At 35.2% G+C, this 21,013-nt stretch overlaps 1 protein-coding gene across 1 annotated transcript in view; it reads right to left on the reverse strand.

The window, feature by feature from the left end:
* Positions 1-21,013, reverse strand: part of LOC106094496 (frizzled-2) — an 870,788-nt gene that overhangs the window by 371,908 nt on the left and 477,867 nt on the right. Inside the window, exon 5 of the mRNA XM_059361204.1 lies at positions 18,436-18,459. The gene's annotated coding sequence lies outside the window, so the exon portion shown is untranslated. The remainder of the gene's footprint in view (positions 1-18,435; positions 18,460-21,013) is intronic.

The raw sequence follows: 21,013 nt of genomic DNA on the forward strand, positions 1-21,013 counted from the left end.
AACTTTTTCTATGTAGAAAAGTCTACACCATACTTTTCTAAAAAAGTCTCCACGATTCTTTTTTTATGTAGAAAAAGTATTTACGAGCCATTTTCTATGCTGAAAAAGTCACCACGACAACTTTTTACAGAAAAAGTTTCCACGATACTATTTCTATGAAGAAAAGGTCTCCACAACACGATTTCGATGTAGAAAAAGTATCCTCGACAATTTTTTATGGCAAAAGTTACTATGAAGATAAACTCTCTAGATACTTTTTCTTTGTAGAAAAAGTCACTTCACATTGTCTATGCAGAAAAGTTCTACATGAAAAAGTGTTGTAGAAAACATTCAACAATACTTTTTCTATGTAAAAAACCCTCCACGATACTGTTGCTATTTAGAAAAAGTCTCCACGGTGCTTTAAGTATGTAGAAAAGTATGCACTGCACTTATTTAATGTAGAAAAAGTCTCCAACAAACTTCTTCTGTGTAGAAAAAGTCTCCAGCAAACTTTTTCTATGCATTCAGAAAAAGTCTCCACGACAAATTTTTTCTAGAAAAACACTTCACTACAGAAAAAGTCTCCACGGTGCTTTAAGTATACAGAAAAGTATGCATTACACTTATTCTATGTAGAAAAAATCTCCAACAAACTTCTTCTATGTAGAAAAAGTTTCCTGCAAAATTTTTCTGTGTATTCAGAAAAAGTCTCCACGACACATTTTTACTACGCTTTTGCAATGTAGAAAAAGTAACCATGATACTTTGTTCATGTAGAAAAAGTCTTCACGACACTTTTTCTATGTAGAAACAGGTTCTAGGTTTTCTGTAAAAAAATTCTCCATAGCACTTTTCTTATAAAAAAAGACGTCACGGTAATCTTCTATAGAAAAATTATACTAAAAACTTTTTCTATAAAAAAAATTCTCTACAAATCTTTTTCTTAAGAAAAATTCTCCACGACACTTTTTCTATACGACACAAAAAATTGTATAAAAGTCTCCACCACACTTTTTCTATAGAAAATTCATCATAAAACTTTTTCTATAGAAAAAATTCTCCATGATTCTTTTTCTATAGAAAAATTCTCTCCAACGCTTTTTTTATGGAGGAGTTCTCCACAACACATTTTTTCTATACGACACTTTTTTTTATGTAGAAAAAGTCTTCACGATACTTTTTCTATGTAGCAAAAGTTTTTACGTCTCTTTTTCTATGTAGAAAAAGTCTCCACGAAACTTTCTCTTTCGAAAAAGTTCCCATGACAATTGTTTTTTAGAAAACGTCCCCACCACACTTGTTCCATAGAAAAAGTTTCCATGGCACTTTTTTGTGTAGCAAAAGTTTCTACGCCTCTTTTTCTATGTAGCAAAGGTCCCAACGACACTTTCTCTTTCGAAAAAGTCTTCATAACAATTTTTTTTGTAAAAGTCTCCACGACTTCTGTTCTTATAGAAAAAGATTCCACGACACTTTTTTATAGAATACTCCACTACACTTTTTCTCCACGATGTTTTTTTATACAAAAAGTTTCCACCACAGTTTTCCATAGAAAACCTCCTTGATGCATTTGCTATGCAGAAAAAGTCTCCACGACACTTTTCATGCGAAGAACTAGTCTCCACGTTACTTTTTTATAGAAAAATACTCTACTACACTTTTTCTGTAGAAAGATACTTAACGAGACTTTCCATCGAAAAGTCTCCAGGACACTTTTTCCATAGAAAAAGTCTCCATTACATTTTTGCTATAGAAAAAGTCTCCACGGCAACTTTTTCTATAGAAAAAGTCTCCACGACAACTTTTTCTATAGAAAAAGTCTCCACGGCAACTTTTTCTATAGAAAAAGTCTCCACGACTTTTTCTGTGGAAAAAGTCTCCATGATACTTTTTCTGTGAAAGAGAGAGACTCTACTTTTTTAGAATAATAATCTCCATGACACGAAGAACAAGTCTCCACGTTCCTTTTTTATAGAAAAATACTCCACTACACTTTTTTTGTAGAAAGATACTTAACGAGACTTTCCATCGAAAAGTCTCCAGGACACTTTTTCCATAGAAAAAGTCTCCACGACAACTTTTTCATAGAGAAAGTCTTCACGACACTTTTTCTTTAGTAAAAGCCTCCACGACTTTTTCTGTGGAAAAAGTCTCCATGATACTTTTTCTGTGAAAGAGAGAGACTCTACTTTTTTAGAATAATAATCTCCATGACACTTTTTCTATACAGCCAAAATCTCCACGACACTTTTTCTGTGAAGAAAATCATTCCAAGACAGTTTTTTTATGCATAAAAACCTCCACAACACGTAGAAACAGTTGCCACAACCCTTTTTCTATGAAGAAAAAGTCTCCAGACACCTTTTCTATTGATAAAAATCCACCAGGACTATTTTTCTTTAAGGAACAGGCGCAAACTTCTCACTTATCAATGAATACGATTTGATTCAAGTTTAAGCTCAATGATAAGGGACCGAGTCCGAAATGCGACACCTCTATAGGGAGAAGGTTTTACATGGTACAGTACTTCGCAAATGCCGCCAGCATTAGGTGATAACAACCGTTGAAAATTGTTTTCGAAGTTTTCGCCAGGATTCGAACCCAGGCGTTCAGCATCATGGGCGGACGTGGTAATCTCTGCACTGAAGTGAGCTCCAGAAAAAGTCTCCATGGCATTATTTTATGTAGAAATAGTCGCCTCGAAACTTTTTCTATGTAGAAAAGTCTACACCATACTTTTCTAAAAAAGTCTCCACGATTCTTTTTTTATGTAGAAAAAGTATTTACGAGCCATTTTCTATGCTGAAAAAGTCACCACGACAACTTTTTACAGAAAAAGTTTCCACGATACTATTTCTATGAAGAAAAGGTCTCCACAACACGATTTCGATGTAGAAAAAGTATCCTCGACAATTTTTTATGGCAAAAGTTACTATGAAGATAAACTCTCTAGATACTTTTTCTTTGTAGAAAAAGTCACTTCACATTGTCTATGCAGAAAAGTTCTACATGAAAAAGTGTTGTAGAAAACATTCAACAATACTTTTTCTATGTAAAAAACCCTCCACGATACTGTTGCTATTTAGAAAAAGTCTCCACGGTGCTTTAAGTATGTAGAAAAGTATGCACTGCACTTATTTAATGTAGAAAAAGTCTCCAACAAACTTCTTCTGTGTAGAAAAAGTCTCCAGCAAACTTTTTCTATGCATTCAGAAAAAGTCTCCACGACAAATTTTTTCTAGAAAAACACTTCACTACAGAAAAAGTCTCCACGGTGCTTTAAGTATACAGAAAAGTATGCATTACACTTATTCTATGTAGAAAAAATCTCCAACAAACTTCTTCTATGTAGAAAAAGTTTCCTGCAAAATTTTTCTGTGTATTCAGAAAAAGTCTCCACGACACATTTTTACTACGCTTTTGCAATGTAGAAAAAGTAACCATGATACTTTGTTCATGTAGAAAAAGTCTTCACGACACTTTTTCTATGTAGAAACAGGTTCTAGGTTTTCTGTAAAAAAATTCTCCATAGCACTTTTCTTATAAAAAAAGACGTCACGGTAATCTTCTATAGAAAAATTATACTAAAAACTTTTTCTATAAAAAAAATTCTCTACAAATCTTTTTCTTAAGAAAAATTCTCCACGACACTTTTTCTATACGACACAAAAAATTGTATAAAAGTCTCCACCACACTTTTTCTATAGAAAATTCATCATAAAACTTTTTCTATAGAAAAAATTCTCCATGATTCTTTTTCTATAGAAAAATTCTCTCCAACGCTTTTTTTATGGAGGAGTTCTCCACAACACATTTTTTCTATACGACACTTTTTTTTATGTAGAAAAAGTCTTCACGATACTTTTTCTATGTAGCAAAAGTTTTTACGTCTCTTTTTCTATGTAGAAAAAGTCTCCACGAAACTTTCTCTTTCGAAAAAGTTCCCATGACAATTGTTTTTTAGAAAACGTCCCCACCACACTTGTTCCATAGAAAAAGTTTCCATGGCACTTTTTTGTGTAGCAAAAGTTTCTACGCCTCTTTTTCTATGTAGCAAAGGTCCCAACGACACTTTCTCTTTCGAAAAAGTCTTCATAACAATTTTTTTTGTAAAAGTCTCCACGACTTCTGTTCTTATAGAAAAAGATTCCACGACACTTTTTTATAGAATACTCCACTACACTTTTTCTCCACGATGTTTTTTTATACAAAAAGTTTCCACCACAGTTTTCCATAGAAAACCTCCTTGATGCATTTGCTATGCAGAAAAAGTCTCCACGACACTTTTCATGCGAAGAACTAGTCTCCACGTTACTTTTTTATAGAAAAATACTCTACTACACTTTTTCTGTAGAAAGATACTTAACGAGACTTTCCATCGAAAAGTCTCCAGGACACTTTTTCCATAGAAAAAGTCTCCATTACATTTTTGCTATAGAAAAAGTCTCCACGGCAACTTTTTCTATAGAAAAAGTCTCCACGACAACTTTTTCTATAGAAAAAGTCTCCACGGCAACTTTTTCTATAGAAAAAGTCTCCACGACTTTTTCTGTGGAAAAAGTCTCCATGATACTTTTTCTGTGAAAGAGAGAGACTCTACTTTTTTAGAATAATAATCTCCATGACACGAAGAACAAGTCTCCACGTTCCTTTTTTATAGAAAAATACTCCACTACACTTTTTTTGTAGAAAGATACTTAACGAGACTTTCCATCGAAAAGTCTCCAGGACACTTTTTCCATAGAAAAAGTCTCCACGACAACTTTTTCATAGAGAAAGTCTTCACGACACTTTTTCTTTAGTAAAAGCCTCCACGACTTTTTCTGTGGAAAAAGTCTCCATGATACTTTTTCTGTGAAAGAGAGAGACTCTACTTTTTTAGAATAATAATCTCCATGACACTTTTTCTATACAGCCAAAATCTCCACGACACTTTTTCTGTGAAGAAAATCATTCCAAGACAGTTTTTTTATGCATAAAAACCTCCACAACACGTAGAAACAGTTGCCACAACCCTTTTTCTATGAAGAAAAAGTCTCCAGACACCTTTTCTATTGATAAAAATCCACCAGGACTATTTTTCTTTAAGGAACAGGCGCAAACTTCTCACTTATCAATGAATACGATTTGATTCAAGTTTAAGCTCAATGATAAGGGACCGAGTCCGAAATGCGACACCTCTATAGGGAGAAGGTTTTACATGGTACAGTACTTCGCAAATGCCGCCAGCATTAGGTGATAACAACCGTTGAAAATTGTTTTCGAAGTTTTCGCCAGGATTCGAACCCAGGCGTTCAGCATCATGGGCGGACGTGGTAATCTCTGCACTGAAGTGAGCTCCAGAAAAAGTCTCCATGGCATTATTTTATGTAGAAATAGTCGCCTCGAAACTTTTTCTATGTAGAAAAGTCTACACCATACTTTTCTAAAAAAGTCTCCACGATTCTTTTTTTATGTAGAAAAAGTATTTACGAGCCATTTTCTATGCTGAAAAAGTCACCACGACAACTTTTTACAGAAAAAGTTTCCACGATACTATTTCTATGAAGAAAAGGTCTCCACAACACGATTTCGATGTAGAAAAAGTATCCTCGACAATTTTTTATGGCAAAAGTTACTATGAAGATAAACTCTCTAGATACTTTTTCTTTGTAGAAAAAGTCACTTCACATTGTCTATGCAGAAAAGTTCTACATGAAAAAGTGTTGTAGAAAACATTCAACAATACTTTTTCTATGTAAAAAACCCTCCACGATACTGTTGCTATTTAGAAAAAGTCTCCACGGTGCTTTAAGTATGTAGAAAAGTATGCACTGCACTTATTTAATGTAGAAAAAGTCTCCAACAAACTTCTTCTGTGTAGAAAAAGTCTCCAGCAAACTTTTTCTATGCATTCAGAAAAAGTCTCCACGACAAATTTTTTCTAGAAAAACACTTCACTACAGAAAAAGTCTCCACGGTGCTTTAAGTATACAGAAAAGTATGCATTACACTTATTCTATGTAGAAAAAATCTCCAACAAACTTCTTCTATGTAGAAAAAGTTTCCTGCAAAATTTTTCTGTGTATTCAGAAAAAGTCTCCACGACACATTTTTACTACGCTTTTGCAATGTAGAAAAAGTAACCATGATACTTTGTTCATGTAGAAAAAGTCTTCACGACACTTTTTCTATGTAGAAACAGGTTCTAGGTTTTCTGTAAAAAAATTCTCCATAGCACTTTTCTTATAAAAAAAGACGTCACGGTAATCTTCTATAGAAAAATTATACTAAAAACTTTTTCTATAAAAAAAATTCTCTACAAATCTTTTTCTTAAGAAAAATTCTCCACGACACTTTTTCTATACGACACAAAAAATTGTATAAAAGTCTCCACCACACTTTTTCTATAGAAAATTCATCATAAAACTTTTTCTATAGAAAAAATTCTCCATGATTCTTTTTCTATAGAAAAATTCTCTCCAACGCTTTTTTTATGGAGGAGTTCTCCACAACACATTTTTTCTATACGACACTTTTTTTTATGTAGAAAAAGTCTTCACGATACTTTTTCTATGTAGCAAAAGTTTTTACGTCTCTTTTTCTATGTAGAAAAAGTCTCCACGAAACTTTCTCTTTCGAAAAAGTTCCCATGACAATTGTTTTTTAGAAAACGTCCCCACCACACTTGTTCCATAGAAAAAGTTTCCATGGCACTTTTTTGTGTAGCAAAAGTTTCTACGCCTCTTTTTCTATGTAGCAAAGGTCCCAACGACACTTTCTCTTTCGAAAAAGTCTTCATAACAATTTTTTTTGTAAAAGTCTCCACGACTTCTGTTCTTATAGAAAAAGATTCCACGACACTTTTTTATAGAATACTCCACTACACTTTTTCTCCACGATGTTTTTTTATACAAAAAGTTTCCACCACAGTTTTCCATAGAAAACCTCCTTGATGCATTTGCTATGCAGAAAAAGTCTCCACGACACTTTTCATGCGAAGAACTAGTCTCCACGTTACTTTTTTATAGAAAAATACTCTACTACACTTTTTCTGTAGAAAGATACTTAACGAGACTTTCCATCGAAAAGTCTCCAGGACACTTTTTCCATAGAAAAAGTCTCCATTACATTTTTGCTATAGAAAAAGTCTCCACGGCAACTTTTTCTATAGAAAAAGTCTCCACGACAACTTTTTCTATAGAAAAAGTCTCCACGGCAACTTTTTCTATAGAAAAAGTCTCCACGACTTTTTCTGTGGAAAAAGTCTCCATGATACTTTTTCTGTGAAAGAGAGAGACTCTACTTTTTTAGAATAATAATCTCCATGACACGAAGAACAAGTCTCCACGTTCCTTTTTTATAGAAAAATACTCCACTACACTTTTTTTGTAGAAAGATACTTAACGAGACTTTCCATCGAAAAGTCTCCAGGACACTTTTTCCATAGAAAAAGTCTCCACGACAACTTTTTCATAGAGAAAGTCTTCACGACACTTTTTCTTTAGTAAAAGCCTCCACGACTTTTTCTGTGGAAAAAGTCTCCATGATACTTTTTCTGTGAAAGAGAGAGACTCTACTTTTTTAGAATAATAATCTCCATGACACTGTGTACAGAAAACGTCTACACAACGCTTTTTTATAGAAACCATCTTTTATTTGTAGCAATAAGATTTTGTTTTTAGAGGAATGGCTCATATGTCTTGATTACGTGCTCGGCTCATGCCATGTTCCATGTAATGGAGGTGTTTTTGTGCACGCATTGTGCCATTGCGTCTTTATGGGTAAATACCAGCGAATGCTTTATCCTTCTTGTGGTATTTCGGCTACGATTTCCATTTGTGCAAAATTACACACAGAATACTCTTGTTTGTTTGCTGCTCTGTATCTTCTTGTTATGCTGGCTGCTTTGTGAAGTTCTTCATTTGCGCCATCTGCAACTCTATTAATGTGTCCTTAGAATGCATTAAAGGGTGCTATGGATCCTTGTTGGCTTCTGTAGACCAGACCAGAGTCGGCAGCGGGTTAGAGGCAGTTCTGGCTGCAGGATGGCATAATATGCTCATCTTGTTTGGGCCTCAAGTACATTTCGAAAAAAATCATCGTTATTTCTTTTTCTTGGCTTTATTTTTAGCTCTTCTTACTGTCATTTGGAAAAGGAGAAAAAGAAATCCATCACTAAGGATACATAACGGAAAAGGAAGTGTATCTTGATATGACGCTGTAGGTGATGGCGGTTTTTTGTTTTATGAACCGCCGTTGAGAATGCGTTACAAAAGTAATCACCTTTTCAGTTTCTTTTTTTTCTGCAATTAATTTAAAAGGATTTCAACAACCTCCAAAAGGCGGAGGAAAGGTTCACAACTGGATCTGTAGCGAAATTTTCATTCGCAGACTTGGCAGGAGCTATGTCAACTTATAGGCGGGAGGTTTTTATACCCTCCACCATAAGATGGGGGGTATACTAATTTCGTCATTCTGTTTGTAACTACTCGAAATATTCGTCTTAGACCCCATAAAGTATATATATTCTTGATCGTCGTGAAATTTTATGTCGATCTAGCCATGTCCGTCCGTCTGTCCGTCCGTCCGTCCGTCCGTCCGTCCGTCCGTCCGTCTGTCTGTCGAAAGCACGCTAACTTCCGAAGGAGTAAAGCTAGCCACTTGAAATTTTGCACAAATACTTCTTATTAGTGTAGGTCGGTTGGTATTGTAAATGGGCCATATCGGTCCATAACCTGATATAGCTGCCATATAAACCGATCGGGGGTCTTGACTTCTTGAGCCTCTAGTGTGCGCAATTCTTATCCGATTGAGATGAAATTTTGCACGACGTGTTTTGTTATTATATCCAACAACTGTGTCAAGTATGGTTTAAATCGGTTCATAACCTGATATAGCTGCCATATAAACCGATCTTGGGTCTTGACTTCTTGAGCCTCTAGAGCGCACAATTCTTATCCGATTTGAATGAGTTTTTGCACGAAGTATTTCGTCATGATATCCAACAACTGTGAAAAGTATGGTTGAAATCGGTCCATAACCTGATATAGCTGCCATATAAACCGATCTTGGGTCTTGACTTCTTGAGCCTCTAGAGTGCGCAATTCTTATCCGATTGATATGAAATTTTGCACGACATGTTTTTCTATGATATCCAACAACTGTGCCAAGTGTGGTTCAAATCGGTTCATAACCTGATATAGCTGCCATATAAACCGATCGGGGGTCTTGATTTCTTGAGCCTCTAGAGTGCGCAATTCTTATCCGATTGGAATAGAATTTCGCATGACCTGTTTTGTTATGATACCCAACAACTGTGCCAAGTATGGTTTAAATCGGTTCATAACCTGATATAGCTGCCATATAAACCGATCTTGGGTCTTGACTTCTTGAGCCTCTAGAGCGCACAATTCTTATCCGATTTGAATGAGTTTTTGCACGAAGTATTTCGTCATGATATCCAACAACTGTGCCAAGTATGGTTGAAATCGGTCCATAACCTGATATAGCTGTCATATAAACAGATCTGGGGATTTGACTTCTTGAGCTTCTAGAGGGCGCAATTCCTATCCGATTTGGCTGAAATTTTGCATAACGTATTTTATTTTTACTTTCAACAACTGTCTCAAATAAGGTTCAAATCGGTTCATAACCTGATATAGCTGCCATATAAACCGATCTGGGATCTTGACTTCTTGACCCCTAGAGATCGCAATTATTATCCGATATGCCTGAACTTTTGTACGACGGATTCTCTCATGACCATCAACAAACGTGTTTATTATGTTCTGAATCGGTCTATAGCCCGATACAGATCCCATATAAATCGTTCTCTCTATTTTACTTCGTGAGCCGCAATGGGCGCAATTCTTATACGAATTGGCTGAAATTTTACACAGGTCTCCAACATATAATTTAATTGTGGTCCGAACCGGACCATATCTTGATATCGCTCTAATAGCAGAGCAACTCTTTTCTTATATCCTTTTTAGCCTAAGAAGAGCTGCCGGGAAAACAACTCGACAAATGCGATCCATGGTGGAGGGTATATAAGATTCGGCCCGGCCGAACTTAGCACGCTTTTACTTGTTTTCTTTATGGCCTTTCAGTTGCATAGTTTAAGCATACGGCAAGTTTAGTACTGGCATGTATGCAAAGACATCATTTATATTTTTCGGAAATTGTGGTATCAACGTTTTACAGGAGAGTTCACTAATCAGTCACTGATAACGAGAAGAAAACTATAGAAAAAGCAAAGAAAATGATAAAAAGCCATATACGACAGCGGTTCATAAAAATTAACAATTCAGGATCATTTGATAATCTATTCTGTATGTTTTAAAATTTTGTAGACAATTTGAGGAGACAAGTTTTTATAGAAAAATTTGGAGAGTAAAAATTGTAAAGACAAATTTTTGTAAAAAAAATTTGTGAAGTCCAATTTTTACAGAAAAATTTGTGTGGGAAAAATTACAAAAAAATTTTCTCGCAGAAAAATTTTTTGAAGTCACATTTTAGCCGCATGCAATTTTACGGAACAAAGGAAATTTCTTGTTTACACAAAAATCTTTGTTCAACAAGTTTTCTCGGTTCGCCTACGCGAAAGAAATACAAAAATGTAACTCTTTGTTAGTGGCCATCACTAGCCCTCGGTGTTTTATTTATCCTGAAGTTTATTTGTGTTTTCTTTTTGCTTTCATGCCTTCGCTGTTGTTTATTATAGAGTTTAAGTTTTTCCGTGTGTTGCACGGTGTTTACGGATTATATTCACGACATTTATATTGACTGGAAAATAAATACAAATATAAATAAACAGCGAAGACAAAACAAAACGCAATGCAGAGCAAGGGAGTATGGGAGCCTCCTAAACCAGCCTCAGAGCCGTGGCCATGGCAGTTGTTGGTTCATGATTTAGTAGCAATTTTCTAGATCTATGTATGGTGGTTTACGACTGATTGAGTGAACTTAGGTCTGTCTGGCAAGAGTAAATTTGTTATCTCACGTTAGTTGTAATAACAATGCAAGCAGTTTCTTTTTATTTTTATGATGGAAATTAGTTTCCCAGAAAATTTTGTGATTTTTTTCAGTCAAATGGAGTTTTAAGAGAAAAACAAGCATGGAATATTTTATCACTAGCTGCTAATGAGAGCGTCATTTTTGTGTTGATATGTAGCTACTTCCTGATAAATTACTGAATAATTAATATGTAAGCGGAAAAAGGGAAAATACATGTCTATAAAAAGTTGTCTACACAAAATTTGTCTACACAAATTTTTCTATAAAAATTTGTCTACACAAATTTTTCTATAAAAATTTGTCTACACAAATTTTTCTATAAAAATTTGTCTACACAAATTTTTCTATAAAAATTTGTCTACACAAATTTTTCTATAAAAAAATTTTTCTACACAAATTTTTCTATAAAAAAATTTGTCTACACAAATTTTTCTATAAAAATTTGTCTACACAAATTTTTCTATAAAAATTTGTCTACACAAATTTTTCTATAAAAATTTGTCTACACAAATTTTTCTATAAAAATTTGTCTACACAAATTTTTCTATAAAAATTTGTCTACACAAATTTTTCTATAAAAAAATTTGTCTACACAAATTTTTCTATAAAAATTTGTCTACACAAATTTTTCTATAAAAATTTGTCTACACAAATTTTTCTATAAAAATTTGTCTACACAAATTTTTCTACACAAATTTTTCTATAAAAATTTGTCTACACAAATTTTTCTATAAAAATTTTTGTCTACACAAATTTTTCTATAAAAATTTTTGTCTACACAAATTTTTCTATAAAAATTTTTGTCTACACAAATTTTTCTATAAAAATTTGTCTACACAAATTTTTCTATAAAAATTTGTCTACACAAATTTTTCTATAAAAATTTTTTTTCTATAAAAATTTGTCTACACAAATTTTTCTATAAAAATTTGTCTACACAAATTTTTCTATAAAAATTTGTCTACACAAATTTTTCTATAAAAATTTTTGTCTACACAAATTTTTCTATAAAAATTTGTCTACACAAATTTTTCTATAAAAATTTGTCTACACAAATTTTTCGATAAAAATTTGTCTACACAAATTTTTCTATAAAAATTTGTCTACACAAATTTTTCTATAAAAATTTGTCTACACAAATTTTTCTATAAAAATTTGTCTACACAAATTTTTCTATAAAAATTTGTCTACACAAATTTTTCTATAAAAATTTGTCTACACAAATTTTTCTATAAAAATTTGTCTACACAAATTTTTCTATAAAAATTTGTCTACACAAATTTTTCTATAAAAATTTGTCTACACAAATTTTTCTATAAAAATTTGTCTACACAAATTTTTCTATAAAAATTTGTCTACACAAATTTTTCTATAAAAATTTGTCTACACAAATTTTTCTATAAAAATTTGTCTACACAAATTTTTCTATAAAAATTTGTCTACACAAATTTTTCTATAAAAATTTGTCTACACAAATTTTTCTATAAAAATTTGTCTACACAAATTTTTCTATAAAAATTTGTCTACACAAATTTTTCTATAAAAATTTGTCTACACAAATTTTTCTATAAAAATTTGTCTACACAAATTTTTCTATAAAAATTTGTCTACACAAATTTTTCTAAAAAAATTTGTCTACACAAATTTTTCTATAAAAATTTGTCTACACAAATTTTTCTATAAAAATTTGTCTACACAAATTTTTCTATAAAAATTTGTCTACACAAATTTTTCTATAAAAATTTGTCTACACAAATTTTTCTATAAAAATTTGTCTACACAAATTTTTCTATAAAAATTTGTCTACACAAATTTTTCTATAAAAATTTGTCTACACAAATTTTTCTATAAAAATTTGTCTACACAAATTTTTCTATAAAAATTTGTCTACACAAATTTTTCTATAAAAATTTGTCTACACAAATTTTTCTATAAAAATTTGTCTACACAAATTTTTCTATAAAAATTTGTCTACACAAATTTTTCTATAAAAATTTGTCTACACAAATTTTTCTATAAAAATTTGTCTACACAAATTTTTCTATAAAAATTTGTCTACACAAATTTTTCCATAAAAATTTGTCTACACAAATTTTTCTATAAAAATTTGTCTACACAAATTTTTCCATAAAAATTTGTCTACACAAATTTTTCTATAAAAATTTGTCTATACAAATTTGTCTATAAAAAATTTTCTCTAAATGTTTTTCTTTTTTTAGTGTACCCACCTTATAATTCCTCTTTGTATTCTCATCCTCTCATTTGAATGCATTCATCTGCACCAATGTGTGTAGGCGTATTTATTAACGTTATGCAAATGAGAGTATGTCTGCTCTCTGTGGCTCTTGATGAAAAGTGTTAATTATATTGACAATTTTCCCCCAACCAATATTTGTGTATGGAAATTACTTTTAAACGACATCGAACATCGACATTCAAGATGGCAATTATTCTTGGAAATATATACATATGTGAGTAGTGGATGTCGTCTTCTTCATGTCTACGCTGATGTTTGATGGAAGCAAGGAGATTTGAATGTGGAAATGAAAAGGTAAACACTTGTTGTTAGCTTTCTAAGGAAACTAATGAATAGAAAAATTAAGAAACGAAGAAATGAAGCCACGAAATCAACTTACAGAGAATTGTGTCATAGTCTATGATTTTATGAAATGTAGCAATTAACACTTTAAATAAAATTAACTATTCCATATTCTTTCTAAGAAGAAAGAAACATGAACAAATAACATGAACAAAAAATCTTTTATATCCATAGTTCCCTGGAAACATAACTCCTATTCCTTCCCAAATACTGAAAGCAATGTTTACTTTTGTTGAATTGCTATTTGCTCAACTCTAAATACATTGCTTCGCTTCTTGCCTTTGCAGTGTTTTATTTTTCTTCTTTTACAAAACCTCATTGCAATCATCCAATTTCAATTTGCAATTGCATCTAAAAGCATCGTTGGAAAAAATCGTGGTGGCATGTAATGTAAAGATAATCGTCTATCATCAACTGCCACAAGATAAAGCTTAAGTTCGCTGTCTGTCATCAGCGTATAACAAACCACCGTCACTGCTGCATGCCTCAAAGTCTTCATCGATGCAATTTATCAATCATTCCATTAAATTTGTTTCTTTTGCTTTCGTTTGTGGTCCCTACTCCTGGTACATCTGTTGCTTTTTTGTACTTCATATTCCTGCTCAAAGGTAGTCATATTTCATTTCTTTTTTTCCGCTGGGTTTTTCCTCGCCAATTTGCTAAAAGATGGTTATTGCAAATTCCTTGTAAGTAGATAGAGGGCAGTTTTTGTAGCTCGTTTAAAATTAAGGCAAGATTTATATTGAAAATTGTGTAACAAATTAGGCAAGACAAATATTTGGGGACAATTGGTTTTTCTAGCAATTACTAATCAATCAAAGGACAGACCAGATTGGAGAACACTGGAACGAAGAAAGCGCGTGAGCTGGAATACTGGGTTTTCCAAAACGATGCCACTAGTATGAACTAGTGAACTGTATAAAAGAAAGAAAAGTGAACTAAATAGAGAACCTGTAAACGAACTACTGAACTAAATAGTGAACTAGAAAACTAATTAGAGAACTTGAAAGCTTACTGGTGAATAAGTTAACTGACTAGTAAACAAACTTGTGAACTAACTGAACGAATAAGAAAACTAAGTGAACGAACTAATGAACTCGCACAAAGAACTAGTGATCTAACTAGGGAACTCTAGAAGTAACCAATAAGTAGAGCGGACGTGTTTTCATTTTGTCCCTAAAAAAATATCTGCATCTCAGAATAGAACTTATTAATGCGCAAAATGGACTCCAAAGATCCAACAGCTGCGATGATGGCATCAGACGTAGCATAATTTCGGCGCACTATGAATCGTCAGTATGAAACGAATAAGAAAGAGAGGGATAACCCAGAATGATGCGCCGTTCTTCCCCGGCCTTTAAGTAAAGATGGTGTTTCCGATTTCGATGAATCGAGACATTAGGTTAGCGGTATGACGGCAGTAGTGAGTGAGAGCTTTGCTAAGCTCACAAGAAGACCGAGAAAGCTAGCCGGGGCACGATGAATGAGACAGAGGAGTATGCACCGGCGGTGCAATCGGGCTAAAGTGCAGGATACTGGTAGGGATAGAACTGACATTCCAACCACTTTAACGGAAACTGGAAAGTGAATCATATCTGCCGAATAGCATAGCACCACTGAAACACTGATGAAAAGAGCTTCCCACTTTCAAGTACTCTGGGAAGACCAAGCCAGTTCTTCCTCAATGAAGACTTCCGATAGTTTTTTCTAGGAAGGAGACAGAGTCGACACAGGAAGTAAAGAAGGGCGAACGGTCCCTAATTCTTTATAGAGAATTGTGACTTCCTTTTGGAAGTAACAGAAGGAGAAGACGGTCGTTGAAAAGAGAAAGGAGCAGCCATCTTACCCCAGAGTGGCCACAAAGCACCACCAAATATGGCAGCTATATCCAAATCAAAACCGATCTGGGTCAAACTTACGACGGATGTCGAGGGGCCTAACACAACTCACTGTCCCAAATTTCAGCAAAATCGGATCATAAATGTGGCTTTTATGGGCCTAAGACCCTAAATCAGAGAATCGGTCTATATGGCAGCTATATCCAAATCTGGACCGATATGAGCCAAATTGACTAAGGATGTCGAAGGCCCTAACGCAACTCATTGTCCAAATTTTCAGCAAAATCGGAAAATAAATGTGGCTTTTATGGGCCTAAGACCCTAAAACGAAGGATCGGTCTATATGGCAGCTATATCCAAATCTGGACCGATATGAGCCAAATTGACTAAGGATGTCGAAGACCCTAACGCAACTCGCTGTCCCAAACTTCAGCAAAATTAGATAATAAATGTGGCTTTTATGGGCCTGAGACCCCTAATCGGAGGATCGGTCTATATGGCAGCTATATCCAAATCTGGACCGATCTGAGTCAAATTGAATAAGGATGTCGAAGACCCTAACGCAACTCACTGTCCAAAATTTCAGCAAAATAGGATAATAAATGGGCCTGAGACCCTTAATCGGAGGATCGGTCTATATGGCAGCTATATCCAAATCTGAACCGATCTGGGTCAAATTGACTAAGGATGTTGAAGACCCTAACGCAACTCACTGTCCCAAATTTCAGCAAAATCGGATAATAAATGTGGCTTTTATGGGCCTAAGACCCTAAATCGGAGAATCGGTCTATATGGCAGCTATATCCAAATCTGGACCGATCTGGGTCAAATTTACGACGGATGTCGAGGGGCCTAACACAACTCACTGTCCAAAATTTCAGCAAAATCGGATCATAAATGTGGCTTTTATGGGCCTAAGACCCTAAATCGGAGGATCGGTCTATATGGCAGCTATATCCAAATCTGGACCGATCTGGGCCAAATTGACGACGGATGTCGAGGGGCCTAACACAACTCACTGTCCCAAATTTCAGCAAAATCGGATCATAAATGTGGCTTTTATGGGCCTTAGACCTTAAATCGGAGAATCGGTCTATATGGCAGCTATATCCAAATTTGGACCGATCTGAGCCAAATTGACTAAGGATGTCGAAGACCCTAACGCAACTCACTGTCCCAAATTTCAGCAAAATTCGGATCACAAATGTGGCTTTTATGGGCCTGAGACCCTAAATCGGAGGATCGGTCTATATGGCAGCTATATCCAAATCTGGACCGATCTGAGCCAAATTTACAAAGGATGTCGAGGGACCTAGCACAACTCACTGTCCAAAATTTCAGCAAAATCGGTAAATAAATGTGGCTTTTATGGGCCTAAGACCTTAAATCGGAGAATCGGTCTATATGGCAGCTATATCCAAATCTGGACCGATCTGGGCCAAATTTACGAAGGATGTCGAGGGGCCTATCACAACTCACTGTCCCAAATTTCAGCAAAATCGGATAATAAATGTGGCTTTTATGGGCCTAAGACCCTAAAACGAAGGATCAGTCTATATGGCAGCTATATCCAAATCTGAACCGATCTGGGCCATATTTACGACGGAAGTCGAGGGGCCTAACACAACTCACTGTCCCAAATTTCAGCAAAATTCGGATCACAAATGTGGCTTTTATGGGCCTAAGACCCTAAATCGGAGAATCGGTCTATATGACAGCTATATCCAAATCTGAACCGATCTGGGCCAAATCTTCGACGGATGTCGAGGGGCCTAACACAACTCACTGTCCCAAATTTCAGCAAAATTCGGATCACAAATGTGGCTTTTATGGACCTAAGACCCTAAATCGGAGGATCGGTCTATATGGCAGCTATATCCAAATATGGACCGATCTGGGTCAAATTTACGACGGATGTCGAAGACCCTAACGCAACTCACTGTCCAAAATTTCAGCAAAATCGGAAAATAAATGTGGATTTTATAGACCTTAGACTCCAAATCGGCGGATCGGTTTATATGGGGGCTATATCAAGATATAGTCCGATATAGCCCATCTTCGAACTTAACCTGCTTATGCAAAAAAAAAAAAATCTGTGCAAAGTTTTAGCTCAATATTTCCATTTTTGAAGATTGGAGCGTGATTTCAACAGACTGACGGACAGACGGACGTACATATATATGTCCCCCAAAAAGAGGACATATTTACGACGATATCAATATGGGCCTCAAATGAAAGGTCTTTGGGAGTAAAGCAGGAATCCGATATCAATATTTGGTAAAAAGTGTCTATGGGGCTACCCCACCGCCATAACACCACCCATATAGGACTTATTTGCTGACCATTGCAATATGAGGCTATAATAAGATCTATTTTAGAGTAGAACACGAATCGGATATATATTTTCAGGGTCAAGTCAGTGAACGGCCGCCCCAAACACCCCCAAACCGGTCATGTTTGCCGACTATGGAAATATTGGTGCTAAAATGAAAGGTATTTAGGATTAGACCAGGAATTAGATATCAAAATTGGGGACCAACTATCTAGGGGACGTCCCAATCCCATAACAACCCCCAAATGGGACGTATTTGCTCACCATGAGAATTCAGATATTAAAGGGAGTGGATCTCGATATTGATAGTTTTTAGGGTCCATACCCCAAACCGCACATATTTGCTGACTTTTGCAATAAGGGGTTAAATGGAAGGACACGAATTTGATATCCAATTTTGAGGCTAATGTCAATATGGGGTTCAAATAAATGATTTTTGAGAGTAGAGAACGATGGTGATACACTCCCCAAAATACCAAAATGAAATGCATTGGGGAGAAGAGTACGAGATTTTTTCCCACTTTAGGGACCAATTTTGTGGGGGTCTACCCCTTCCCCAAAACACACCAAAAACAGCAATTATTTACTGACCATAGCCATGTGGGACTTAAAAAAAAGGTATTTTGGAGTAGAATACAAATCTGTTATCCAAATGTGGGACCATGTACATATGGTGATACACTTACCTAACCTAGTTGCGAAGTAGTTATCTGAAAAGACCACAGTAAAGAAAATCATTAATAAAATCTTTAACAAATGATACCAAAATATTGTTAAAAAAATTTTTCATAATTATTAATACAGAGCCTTTGCCTAAGAGGTTAAAAAAACTATGCTTAAACAATTTCTTTAAACTTCAAAACTGATTATCACCAATATCCCTTTAACATCCTTCAAACCAGCCACTATCCACTTTCAAAAGCTGAAGGACATAACAGAGAAATTAGAACATTTTCCTGTGAAAAAGAATTTGGCTAAAGAATTTAAGCAAACATTGCATACACTATGCGGCATAAAATTTGGCCAAAAACTTCACATGCATGTAGGGGTGTGCGAATGGATGGCTATGCATGTCTGCGTCAAAGCATTTCCCAAATTGCCAATGTGAATTTTGCAAGGAAGCGGAGGAAGTCCTTGGTAACAAACCTAAGCAGATTACTTTGATAAAATTGCAATTGCAGACAAGTAAAGTGGAGAGCTGATAAAAGTGGCCCTTAGGCCACTTAAAATGCACCTAAAACAGGACTAAGCCTAACGATAGATGGACAGCGTCGCCATACCACCACCCCTAACCCACTGGTAGGATAAATAATAGCAACAACAAAAACACCAAAAAGAAATGCTAAAGGACTTAAACATGAATATGAATGAGTTAGTAGTAGCAGTCTGACAGTGCAGTCAGTCAGTACTGTTTGATTGAGCAGGGGGTGAGAGATAAGAAACAGAGAGGTAGGTCAAGGAAGAGCCGGATAAACTGGAAAGACACAAAAATTAAACAAAACTTTAAATTGTTTACATAGAAATAAAAACTTATTGAAGCAATCGTAAACAAGTTAAAAGGCGTTAAGTTCGGCTGGGCCGAACTTTGGATACCCACCACCTCGGGTATATATGTGAACCACATTTCGTCAAAATCCAGTGAAAAATGCATACCTTATGCCCCATAGCAGCTCTATAGATATCATCCGATTTAGACCAAATGCTTACAAGTACAAGTCATTGTTCAACCGAGAGATCGGTCTATATGGCAGCTATATCCAAATCTGGACCGATCTGAGCCAAATTGAAGACAAATAACGAAGGGCCCAACACAAGTCATTGTCCCAAATTTCGGCGACATCGGACAATAAATGCCTTTTTTGTGGGCCCAAAACATTAAATCGAGAGATCCGTCTATATGGCAGCTATATCCAAATCTGAACTGATCAGGGCCAAATAGAAGAAAGATGTCGAAGGGCCTAAGGCAAATCACTGTCCCAAATTTCAGCAAAATCGGATAATAAATGTGGCTTTTATGGGCCTAAGACCATAAATCGGAGGATTGGTCTATATGGCAGCTATATCCAAATTTGGACCGATCTGGACCAAATTGACGAAGGATGTCGAAGGGCTCAACGCAACTCACTGTCCCAAATTTCAGCAAAATCGGATAATAAATGTGGCTTTTATGGGCCTAAGACCATAAATCGGAGGATCGGTATATATGGCAGCTATATCCAAATTTGGACCGATCTGGGCCAAATTGACGAAGGATGTCGAAGGGCCTAACACAACTCACTGTGCCAAATTTCATCCAAATCGGATATAAAATGTGGCTTTTATGGGTCTAAGACCATAAATCGGAGGATCGGTCTATATGGCAGCTATATCCAAATTTGGACCGATCAGGACCAAATTGACAAAGGATGTCGAAGGGCTCAACGCAACTCACTGTCCCACATTTCAGCAAAATCGGATAATAAATGTGGCTTTTATGGGTCTAAGACCCTAAATCGGAGGATCGGTCTATATGGCAGCTATATCCAAATTTGAACCGATCTAGGCCAAATTGACGAAGGATGTTGAAGGGCTCAACGCAACTCACTGTCCCAAATTTCAGTAAAATCGGATAATAAATGTGGCTTTTATGGGTCTAAGACCATAAATCGGAGGATCGGTCTATATGGCAACTATATCCAAATTTGGACTGATCTGGGCCAAATTGACGAAGAATGTTGAAGGGCCTAACACAACTCACTGTGCCAAATTTCATCCAAATCGGATATAAAATGTGGCTTTTATGGGCCTAAGACCCTAAATCGGAGGATCGGTCTATATGGGGGCTATATCAAGATATAGTCCGATATAGCCCATCTTCGAATTTAACCTGCTTATGGACAAAAAAAGAATCTGTGCAAAATTGCAGCTCAATATCTCAATTTTTAAAGACTATAGCGTGATTTCAACAGACAGACGGACAGACGGACGGACATGTCTAGATCGTCTTAGATTTTTACGCTGATCAAGAATATATATACTTTATAGGGTCGGAAATGGATATTTCGATATGTTGCAAACGGAATGACAAAAAGTGAATATACCCCCATCCTTCGGTGGTAGGTATAAAAACATTTGATAGTTAAATGATAACAAATTCTGATATAAGCTTTTTGGAAAAAAAAATCTAGCCCAGGCATCCGCCCCCTCCCTCAAACCGAACATATTAATCGGCAGTAACAATATGGGGCTCAAATGAAAGATATTTGGTAGAAGAGCACTAACATA

Source organism: Stomoxys calcitrans, chromosome 1 (genome assembly GCF_963082655.1).
Source record: "Stomoxys calcitrans chromosome 1, idStoCalc2.1, whole genome shotgun sequence".
Lineage (NCBI taxonomy): Eukaryota > Metazoa > Arthropoda > Insecta > Diptera > Muscidae > Stomoxys > Stomoxys calcitrans.